The sequence below is a fragment of the Theropithecus gelada genome, chromosome 9 (genome assembly GCF_003255815.1).
Source record: "Theropithecus gelada isolate Dixy chromosome 9, Tgel_1.0, whole genome shotgun sequence".
NCBI lineage: Eukaryota > Metazoa > Chordata > Mammalia > Primates > Cercopithecidae > Theropithecus > Theropithecus gelada.
Genome location: NC_037677.1, coordinates 54,675,212 through 54,686,533, shown reverse-complemented (window position 1 = coordinate 54,686,533; position 11,322 = coordinate 54,675,212).

The following is an 11,322-nucleotide window of genomic DNA, read 5'->3' as shown; positions in this document are numbered from 1 at the left end:
GGTACAGTGGCCCACACTGGAGACAGAGGAGGGGCAGTGGTGGGAGGCCCCCAGGACTCACGACCCCTCTGAGTACAGTGCACTATGGTGGGGAGGCACAGACACCCTTGGCCGGCATTCTTTGAGTGTCTCAGCAGCTCAAGTGCGCGGTGGCCTTGGGAAGAGCTGGTGGGAAAGTCCCAGGCATGTGTCATCCTGTTGTCATCTACCCCACCCCAAGGACTTCCCCATATGAGCATCTTCTTATTATCTAGCCCAGCCCCCTTGCCTCAGACAAGGACCTCTCAATTCCCCTGAGATGTATTATGCTAAATCCTGAGAAACAAACCTCTTAGAAGGGGAGAAGATAATGAACCTTCTGGGCTCCGCTTCTATGCCAGCACACTGAACTCTTCTAGAATAAAGGAATTGTGTTTGTGTTTTAAAAATGCTTTATTGAAGTATAACAAAAATACAATGAGTACACAGATCATCAATATAGAATTTGGTAAATATACACATATGTACACCATGCAGATCAAGATTTAAAACATTTCCAGGACTCCAGAAGGCTGGCTCCCTTGTACCCACTTCCAGCGACCCCCTCCCTCAAAGTAGCCCCTATTCTGACTTCTCTCACCATAGATTAGTTTCACCTACTCTTCTTGTACTTTCCATAATCATATAGCATATCCTCAAGATTTTTGTTTCTTCTCAATATAATGTCTGTGAGATTCATCCGTGTTGCTGCCTGCATCAGTAGCTGTTCTTTTTTATTGCTGAGTAGCATTCCACTGTATGGATGTACCACAATGCATGTATTCACCTTACTGTTCATGGGTGCTTGGGTTTTTTCCAGTTCAAGGCACCTATGAACGTTCATATGAAGTATTTGTGTGGACATACACACTGATTTCTCTTTTTTTATTTTTTATTTGTTTTGAAATGGAGTCTCGCTCTGTCACCCAGGCTGGAGTGCAGTGGTGCGACCTTGGCTCACTGCAAGCCCTGCCCCCTGGGTTCACGCCATTCTCCTGCCTCAGCCTCCTGAGTAGCTGGGACTACAGGTGCCCACCACCACGCTCAGCTAATTTTTTGTATTTTTAGTAGAGACGGGGTTTCACATTGTTAGCCAGGATCGTCTCAATCTCCTGACCTCATGATCCGCCCACCTTGGACTCCCAAAGTGCTGGGATTACAGGCGTGAGCCACTGCGCCTGGCCTTTAATTTTAATCTTTTAAAAAATAGAGATGAGATCTCACTATGTTGCCCAGGCTGGTCTCACACTCCTGAGCTCAAGCGATCCTCCTTTCTCGGCCTCCCAAAGTGCTAGGATTACAGGGATGAGCCACCATGACTGGCCCTCATTTCTTTTAAATATATGCCTAGGAGTGGAATTTCTGAGTCATAGGTAAGCATATTTTTAGCTTTAGTAGATAACTGCCAAACAGTTTTCTAAAGTTATTGTACTAACTGACACTCCCACTAACAATGTATGAAAGTTCCAGCTATGCCACATTCTCAGCAACCCTTTTTAATTTTAGCCATTTTAGTGGGTATATAATAGTATCTCATTGGGGCTTTAACTTGCTTTCTCCTGATGACTAAAGATGCTGTCTACCTTCTCACATGCTTACTGGTCATTTGGATACCTTTGTGTGTGTGTGTAAAATGCTTGTTCAAGTTTTTTGACCACTGTCTATTGGGCTGTTCCCCTTTTCTTATTGATTGATATAAGTTCTCTAATGTACTGAATATGAACTTTCGTCAGATGTACGTATTGTGACTCTCTTGCCCTACTTTGTAACTTTTTTCCTTCCTTCCTTCCTTCCTTCCTTCCTTCCTTCTTTCCTTCCTCCCTTCCTTCCTTCCCTCCTTTCTTCCCTCCTTTTCTTTCTTTTGATACTCTGTTGCTCAGGCTGGAATGCGGTGGTGTGATCCTAGCTGACTGCAACCTGGAACTCCTGGACACAAGCAATTCTCCAGCCTCAGCCTCCCAAGGAGCTAGGACTGTGTACAGGCACATGCCACCATGTCCAGTTCAATTAAAAAAATTTTTTTTGTAGAGACAGAGTTGTGCTATGTTTCCCAGGCTGGTCTTGAACTCCTGGTTTCAATGGATCCTCCTGCCTTGGCCTCCCAAAACACTAGGTTTACAAGCATGAGCCACTGCACCCAGCCTGTAGCTTCATTTCTTAATTCTATTTCATTAATGGTGTCTTTTGATGAATACAGGTTGCTAATGCTAATGAAGTCTAGGTTATCTGCTAATGAAGTCTAGGTTCTCTTACGTTTCATGCCTTTTGCAGCCTCTGTAAGAAATCTTTGAGAAGCCTGTTTTGCGCTGGCAACGGTTATGCCAGCTTCCATTCTATCCTCGCTCCAGTGTAGGAGTCAGTCCGTTATTTACTCTCCAGCCATTTGTCCATCAACTCACCTGCCCACCTAGCATCCACCCACCCACTCATCTCCCCGTCCATACTCTATCACTACTCATACATTCACCCATCCATCCACCCACTGATCTACCAATATTTATTGCCATCACTGTGAGCTGAGTGATGACAGGTATTAAGAGACTGAGATGGTGGAGGAGCTACTGAGATGAACAAGACCTCCAAGGAGCTTATAATCTGATGGGAAAAGCACAGTATACACAAATCCTTGACAGATTTTTATCTACCCCCATGTTGTTCAGAAGTCTGTAGCTTTCATTCATTACTCTCTGGAACCTCCATCCATTTGTCATTGTTCTGTGACACTCCTTCCAATACTTGTAGATTGTCTGATTTCCACAGGCCTGGGCTGCAAATAGAAAACCTGACCTCCCTTGTTCTAGAGACTTGGCCTCTATTGATGTGGCCTCAGATGGTTGCCAGCCCTGACCCATCAATGGCTTAAATTCTGCTTGTGAGCAGCCTGTATTCAGAGAAGTGTGCCCCAGCTGGGGGACAACTTCTCCCAGGGCTGACTGACCAGCTGTGGGGGTTTGAAGGCTGACTCTGTGGGACTGGCAGGTGGCCCAGTCTGGCAGCAGAGAGGTGGGCAGTGGGCTCCAGCAGGAGTTTCAACAGGCTGACAGAGTGGGCAGAGAGGGAAACAGGGGTGCGTATAAGCTATCACCCTAAAAGGCAGTCTCCTTCCTGGCTTGGAAATGGGGTGGATTCTGGCTCTTTGTTGCTGGGTCTCAGGTCAAGCTGGGGCCTAGGGTCTTGAGGTGGGGCCTGGGGATAGTGGCAGGGAGGTCAGTAGGCCTCTACTCCTCCTGGGAGGCCCCCATCTGGACTCTAGTCGCAAACTGGGCAAATGTACCCCAGCTCCCCAGCCCTAGCCTCCGCCTGCCTCCCTCACCTTGACCTCTTCCTAGCGGCAGTGGCTCAAAACCAACAAAAACAACAAATATCCCGCCAGCCCTGTCCTCAGCATAGCCAGGCCCTGGTCACTCCTCTGAGATTCGACTGCCCAGAACTCCCCAGCAGGCCTGGCTGCGGTCCCGCCTGGCAGCACCTGCCCTCCCGAGGACACTGACCCTTTGTTGGAGTAGACGGCTTATGGGGACAGCCTTGAGGAGGGGCTGAGCTGAGTGGGTCAGGCTGGCGCCAGGCGAGACCAGGAGCCTCAGCACACAAGGCCTCCTATACAGTGGCCTAGCCGGGGCAAGACCGGGCCCTGAGCAACAGTTCAACCGCAGAGTGTGATGGGGCTGGAGCCGGGGTCAGGACCTGGGAGGGTGAGCAGGGCCTCTACACCGGACATGCAGAGTCCTTCCTCTTTCCCTCTCACCTCTCTCCCCTGAGCTCAGCCCCTCTCCCTACGGTCACCCTGCCAGCTCCAGCTCAGGGGAACCACACCCACTCCTGCCAGGGGTGACTGGACCCACCCTTCTTGTCCCTCCACCAGGCAGAGAGCCTCAGAGTGGCCCCTCTGCTACCTCTTTCCTCTGAACTTAGGGTAACAAAGACACCCTGGCTGGAAGTCAGCCCTTCCCGGGTTCAGTGCCTGAGCTGACCAGAGGCAGGTCTGGGCCTAAAGGAGGTCATTTCCGGCCTTGCTCTGTGGCAGCCTAACACTAAGTGTTTTCCCTGTGGCATCTCATCGGACCACACAGCAGTCTCTGGAGGAGGTACCGATATTAGCAGCATCAATCCGTGGGAAGCCCAGGTGTGAGCCCAGCTGTCTGATCCCTGGATAGTCCACACAGCGCAGGGAGGTGCTAGGGGAAGACGGAACCTGTTCCTCCTCCTGATGGAGATGGGGAGTGGCTGGTGGATCTCACAGGGAGGGTGTGCATTTTACAGCCATCACTCCAGACACAGAATTTGGGCACGGGGCTGTGCCCAGAGGTGGAGAGATGAGAGAGAAGGCTGTGTGACAGTCTGGGTAGCAGCCATGGGGGCAGCCCAGGGGTCTCCCTTTAGGAAAGAATTTGCTGCTCAGCTGCAAAGAGTACGGACCCTGCAGGAGTGGCCTCAGCCATCAACAAGAGACCATGCTTCCTAGGCAGCCCCAGCAAATACTGAGCACAGCAGCCCTGGCCACTGGAGCTCAGTGGGGATGCCTCTCATGGCCACCTGTGCTCAGGAACTCCTGCTGGGTTGACCCAGGACTGGGAAGATCTGTGTCACTGTCTGAGGCTGTTCCTGCTCAGCCTGGCTTCGCCACTGGTCTTCCACAGGCACGACTCCCCTGTAAAACCACGTGGGTTCTCAGCTATGTCTCAGTCCGTGCTTCCTGCAGGACCCAGGACAGAACTTCAGCTACTGCAGTGGCAGAAGGGAGGGATGGGAAGGAAACTTCACCTCTGTGCTACCACCCACTAATGGCATAACCTCATTCAACCTCTGGGTGCCTCAGTTTCCTCATAAAATAAAGCTAATGATCTCTGGATTATAATCTCCTCCTCGTGGGATTACTATGGGGACTCAATGATTGAATGAATGTGAAGAGCTCAGCACAGTACTTAGGTTAATTAATAAACACAGTTATTGAATGACTTTTGGCTGCACTTGTAATGAACAGTTTGACACGTTTCTCTTTGCTTTACTGTAAGCTCCTTGAGGACAGGGACCAGGCAGGTCCATTTAGCACAAAGCTTGACACCAGTGGGTGCTCCATAAAGGTTTGTCAAAGGAATGAATGGATAGGAGTAAATTAGATGGGGGGGGCGGGGGGGGGGGGTTCGTGCCTGGTGGCTCACACCTGTAATTCGAGCACTTTAGGAGACTGAGGCAGGAAGACTGCTTAAGGCCAGGAGTCTAAGACTGACCTGAGCAACATAAGGAGACCTCATATAAAAAAAAAAATTACATGGGAATGCACCAGCCAAATACGACAAGATGACACCCAGTCTGTACTGGGATCCCTGGGTGGGTGGTCATGCCGTTATCTGACATGGGTGTCGAGAAGGAGAGGTGAGGTGGGGTGGGGAGGGATAATGACCTCCCACAGGGTTATGGTGTTTGGGGGTTCTTTAGACCTACCACATGAACAGAGCCCAGGCTGAAGGAGGTGCCTGACCAGGGCTCCTGTCAAACCCCATCAGGAATCCACTGCATGTCCTCAACAGGAGTTCTGGTTATCTCTAGTTGTGTAACAAATCACCCCAGACCTAGTGGTGTGAAACAACCTTACTCATTTATCATCATCCTTTCTTGTGGTTCTTAGCACTGACTGGGCTCAGCTGGGCAGTTCTCACTAGGGGCTCTCAGGTGGCCGCAATCTGATGGTAGCTGGGTCTGGAGTCCTCTCAAGGCCTTCTCACTCATGTGTCTGGCAGCTGAGACCTCAGCCGGGCAGTCGGCTGGAAAGCACGCTGTGTCCTCTCCATGTGGCCTGGGCTTCCTCATGGTGTGGGAGCTGGGTATCAAGAACTGGAGCCCAAGAGCAAGAGCCGGGCAGAAGCTGTGTTGCTCTCATGACCTGCTGCCGGGAGACACGTGGCCTTACTTCTTCCACATGCTGCTGGTTAGAAGTGAGTCCCAGAGGCCAGCCCATATTCAAGGGAAGAGAAATAAGACTCCACCTCTCAATGCCAGGGGTGGAAAAGAAATTGCATGTTTTAAAATCACTGCACCAGGGAAGACAGGCAGCACAGCTCCAGGATGAGCCCTGACTCTAATGACTCTAATGGGGATAGTTTAGAAGCTCAAGTGACATGGCCGAAGCCCTCGGCATCTGTGGCACACGGTTGAGTCCTTTTTCGTTCCCTTGAGACAAGGTCTCATTCTGTCACCCAGGCTGGAGTACAGTGGTGTAAACACAGCTCACTGCAGCCTCCATCTCCTGAGCCCAAGCGATCCTCCCACCTCAGCCTCCCAAGTAGCTGGAACTAGAAGTGTGCACCGCCCCCCACTAAGTTTTTAATTTTTTGTAGAGATGGGGTCTTGCTGTGTTGCCCAGGTTGGTCTTGAATTCCTGGTCTCAAGCAATCCTCCCACCTCAGCATCCCACAGTGCTGGGATTACACATGTGAACCACCATGGTTGGCCATAGTTGAGTCTTAATAGTAGCTGCTCCATGAAGAAGCGTGAGTGAATTCATGAGTAAGGGAGAGTGACCAGGGCCTGGCCAGCATCCAGCTCTCAAACTTGGACCTTGCCTGGTCCCCTCAGCCTTCTATGTTTGGACCCTGCCCATTCAGGGTCTAGGTTGGAGACCCGTCTCGCTTTTTCCAGAATTTGACCCTGTCCTCTGCCCCAGGCTTGGGGTCCTACTGTTGGAAATCCTATATGGATGACCACTGCCTGCCTACGGGCCACCAGTCAAGCCTTCATGAGTAAGGGAGAGTGACAGGTATATACTACCATGCCTGCCTAATTTTTTAAAATTATCTTAGAATTTTAATTTATTTAGAAATTATTTAGAATTTTAATTTTTTAGAAATTTAATTTGTGTAGAGATAGGGTCTCACTATGTTGCCCAGGCTGGTCTCAAACCTCTGGGCTCAAGCGATCCTCCTGCCTCAGCCTCGCAAAGTGCTGAGATTACTTTGGGATCCATCTGGCTACTCGTTGATTCCTCTGGTGTCTACTAAGATCCTTGTTTTCATCTGACTCTGGTCCACTGACACAGTCCCTACTGTCATTTCCTTGTCCAACCACATGGCCTCCAGGTCTTCAGGCTCCTGGGTCACTCTGCCTTCTTGGGCCCCCAGGAAATCTGTTCATGGCTGCTGGGAGCCCTACCAGTCTGGACACACCAGGCAACCAGGTTGCACTTGCCACCAGGGAAGGGCCTGGCTCTGGGTTCTTGCTCCTTTCCTCGGCTCTGCTCAGAAACACGGCTCAGGATGCCTCTGCTTTTGGATTCCTGGAGTTCATCTAGGGGTTCTTACATCCTCTGATGGGTCTTACTCCCTTGATTCCCCTTCACTCCCTTCTTCCTCCTACCATGAGGGTCTCTTGCAGGTTGGGGGTGAATGAAGGTCTCATCTGAGAGGGAAGGCTGACTGAGTGATCATGCACATTTTCTACACCAACTGGCAAGTATCCTAACTTTTTTTTTTGTGTGTGTGTGAAACCTTAAAGCCAAGTATTGACATCTTTGTCCTTATTTCTGAAGTCTGCTTTCCCCAAAGCTTGGAGGGAAAGGGCTGGGAGAAATAAAGAAACGCAAGTTATTCTTCCCAACTGTGCCAGTGGCACCTTTGAAATGCAGAGTTTTAAGCCAGGTATGCCACCAGATTGTTGCATATTTTTTCTTACATTTCCTTGCATTTGCTTCTATGCTTGGAAAACTTTGACCACTTTGAAACCAATAACCATATGTCAGTATTCTCTTCTGGCTTTTATGGTTTCATGTTACATTTCACTCACTGATATGCCAGTAAATAACTCTGGAGGCTGACGCAGTTGGGTCACCTGAGGTCAGGAGTTCAAGACCAGCCTGACCAACGTGGTGAACCCCATCTCTATTAAAAATACAAAAATAAGCCAGGTGTGGTGGCACACACCTGTAATCCCAGCTACTCGGGAGGCTGAGGTCTGAGAATCACTTGAACCTGGGAGGTGGACGTTGCAGTGAGCCCAGATAGCACCACTGAGCTCCAGCCTGGGTGACAGAGCGAGGCCTTGTCTGCAAAAAATAAAAAATTAAAAAATAAAAAACAACAACAAACCTCAAAAAACACAAAACTCTGAGGTTGCATCTTGCACTTTTTGTTCCCCCAAGCAGCCTCAACTTAGGGGGTCTAAATTGCAGAGTCTCTGAACCAGAAGGAGCCAGACAGGTCACCTGGCCCCACCACTTAGGCCAAGCAGCCATCTTCTGTGGCATCCCTACTTGGTATCTCTCGCACAGCTTCAGCCATGGGGAGCTTCTTACTTCAAAGTATCATTCTGCAATATCGCTGACTGGTAGGAAGCCTTCTGTCTACATGTACCCAAATCTGGCTCCTGCTCATCCTGGTCAGGACTATGAAGCCCCACTGTGGCCTCTGCCCCAGTGCAGCCCTCATCTCTCTAGAGATGGCATTGTGGCCACCCCACCACACTTCTATGGTGACCACCCTTAGTTAGATCTTCTCCAAACACCCTTGATTCGCAGGGTCCCCTGCTCCTTGATTCTCTGCTGAATGGGCTGGGCCTGTCCCCATGGAGCTGAAGCTTCCGCTGTGATCCCCAGATTTGCTTGGACTCACCCAAACCCAGGGCCTGTGATACAGACCCTCTGTCCTAGGAACAGGCTGCTAGTTGGTCAACTGTTTGAGTCTCTCTGCTCATCTACAATCTGAGATCTTTGTCACATAAATTGAGGCGTCTCTCAGCCTGACCTGCTGATCTTTTGTACTCAAATTCAACAGTAGCAAAGATAGCATTAGAGGCAGGAGCCAAGTTCTGGGATTAAGCAGAGCAAGGCCAAATACAGGCTGTTCTGCCACTCACTTAACATGAGGGAAGACACATGTAACCTTGGATGGCTTATGACTTCCATCCACTTTGGAGGCCCTATTTATAAAAAGTAGTTAATACTAGTACTTATTCTCAAGGGCCACACAGGGATTAAGAAATAATGTTATAAATCCTTACCATGTGCAGTGTATTAAGTGCAGCAAAAGGTAGCTATTACCACAGCATTTATCTTTTTTTTTTTTTTTTTGAGACAGAGTCTTGCTCTGTTGCCCAGGCTGGAGTGCAGTAGTTCAATCTCGGCTCACTGCAACCTCTGCCTCCTGGGTTCAAGCAATTCTTCCTGCCTCAGCCTCCCAAGTAGCTGGGATTACAGGCACCCGCCACCACGCCCGGCTAATTTTGTATTTTTAGTAGAGACGGGGTTTCTCCATGTTGGTCAGGCTGGTCTCGAACTCCCAACTTCAGGTGATTTGCCCGTCTCGGCCTCCCAAAGTGCTGGGATTACAGGCATGAGCCAGCGTGCCAGGCCTAATTTTTGTATTTTTTAGTAAAGACGGGGTTTCACCATGGCGTTTATCTTAATTGGAAAAGACAAACACTTGTCATCAAGGGTGGACCATATTGATTGGAAGGTGGACAATATGGATCACAAGGTAAGCATTGTTGACCAGAAGGAGATTTATTCTAATGGAGCAAGGAGAGGTATCAATGTGAGTTAGTCAGTGAAGATAAAGAGGGTCAAGTCAGCAGATTCATCAAAATTGCACAGACCAAAACAACAGACCAAAAAAGGGAAACTGCAGAATTGGAGGCTGCTTGCTTCCTTGCACCCACAAGGCAGAGAGCCCAGAGCTCAGGCGAAGTCTGACTGAGCAGCATTTTAGGCTTGGCAAAGTATTGGGCCCCACTCCTAGACAACTGGCAGTGGGACCCTCTCCTGAGGATAATGACACATTGAGAAAAGCCACTGCAAATCAGTAAACAGTAAATAAAGGTGGCAATGGGGCATGCACCAAGGACAAATCTGGACTGAACTTGGCAACCTTGTGGGTCCTGCTGACCAGGTACTTTTCTATTGACTCTGGGCAGGGACTGTGTAAATGAAGTCAGTGTGTTTCTGTGTTACCTAGCTGTACTGTTGCGTGTCATCCTGCAGGGCTTAGCCAATGGTAGATTCTCTAGGGTGAGAAGACCCAGTCAGTGGGAGGGAGTGCAGATGTGGAGTCAGCCAGGCCTGGGTTCAAATCCAGCTCAGCCACCTGGTGTCCACCTGGTGTCCACCTGGAGACAACAGACTCCCCCTTGCAGAGTTATTGTGAGGACTACATAGGATCATGGATCTCAATCACTAAGCACAGTGTCAGGCTAGCTGGAAGAAAAGGCTGCGTGGAGGGGATGATGTCTGGCACAAGCCAGCTCAGAGGCACCACTCAGAGCCCACCTGCCCCTGGAGACACAGAGCCAGGTGAGTTGGGAAGAATTCCACTCTCCGCTTGGCCCTAGTGTCACCTTGGGCACATCATTAATCTCTCATGGCCTCCATTCCTTAATTTGAAAGGCAGGGACAACAAGCTCCACTTTGCAGGGTCACCCTGAGGCTCAGAACAACATCTACAAAGTGCAGAGCGCCCAGCACGGAGGCATAAAGTGAGGCCCTGTCCCCTTCCCAGAGGCCAATAGGATGCCACGGCCAGACCCAGCTCAGGCCCTGCCACTGAGGACTTTCTCCCAGATCCTCCACCCTCCCAAGCTTCATTCATTCTCCCTCAGAGGCATGAGACAGAAATAGCCAGCCCACTCCACGTCTTTACAAAGACAAGGAAGTCCTGTCTCTTGGGCCAGTTCTCCCTGACCATGCCCGTGAGGTCCTTGCCAAGAGCTGGTGACCAAGCTCGCTGAGACAGCAGATCCAGGACTGGCTGTGCATGGAGCAACGGGATCTTCCAGGAGCCCTGGCCGGGGCGGGGTCCTATGGGTATGAGTTATCTATTGCACATGGCAAATGACCCGGCACTTAGTGGCTTCAAACAACAAACATGGATTATATCGCAGATATAATCGAGCTCTGCTGAGTTGTGAGTTGTGGGGGGGCTGTGGCCAGGCAGGTTGTGTGAGAGCCCAGCAGCTGAGGGTCAGCCACACCCTGCTGAGCTCCACCCTACCATGCTGGCTCCGCTCTCAGTGGCCTGCAGTGACCCAGATCACATGAATAACTTTCAAAGTCCAGCTGGACTCCAGAGGAGAGCTTCCCCCCATCTTCCCCCTGTGGGTCTCTCCCACCACTTCCCTGGGCCTCAGTGGAACCTCCCTTCTCTGCCTCTGCCTCCCCATCATGGTCTGGTTCTTAGAAGCCAGCAGAGAGAGGATGATGAATGTACTGACTTTACAAAGGCCACGGGGGACACTCTATCCCCAGAGAGTCCCACAGCAGCCCATTAGCAGGGTCTGGTGGATTTCTGAGTTGCAGCGAACCTATCTCTCAGTTTCCCTTCC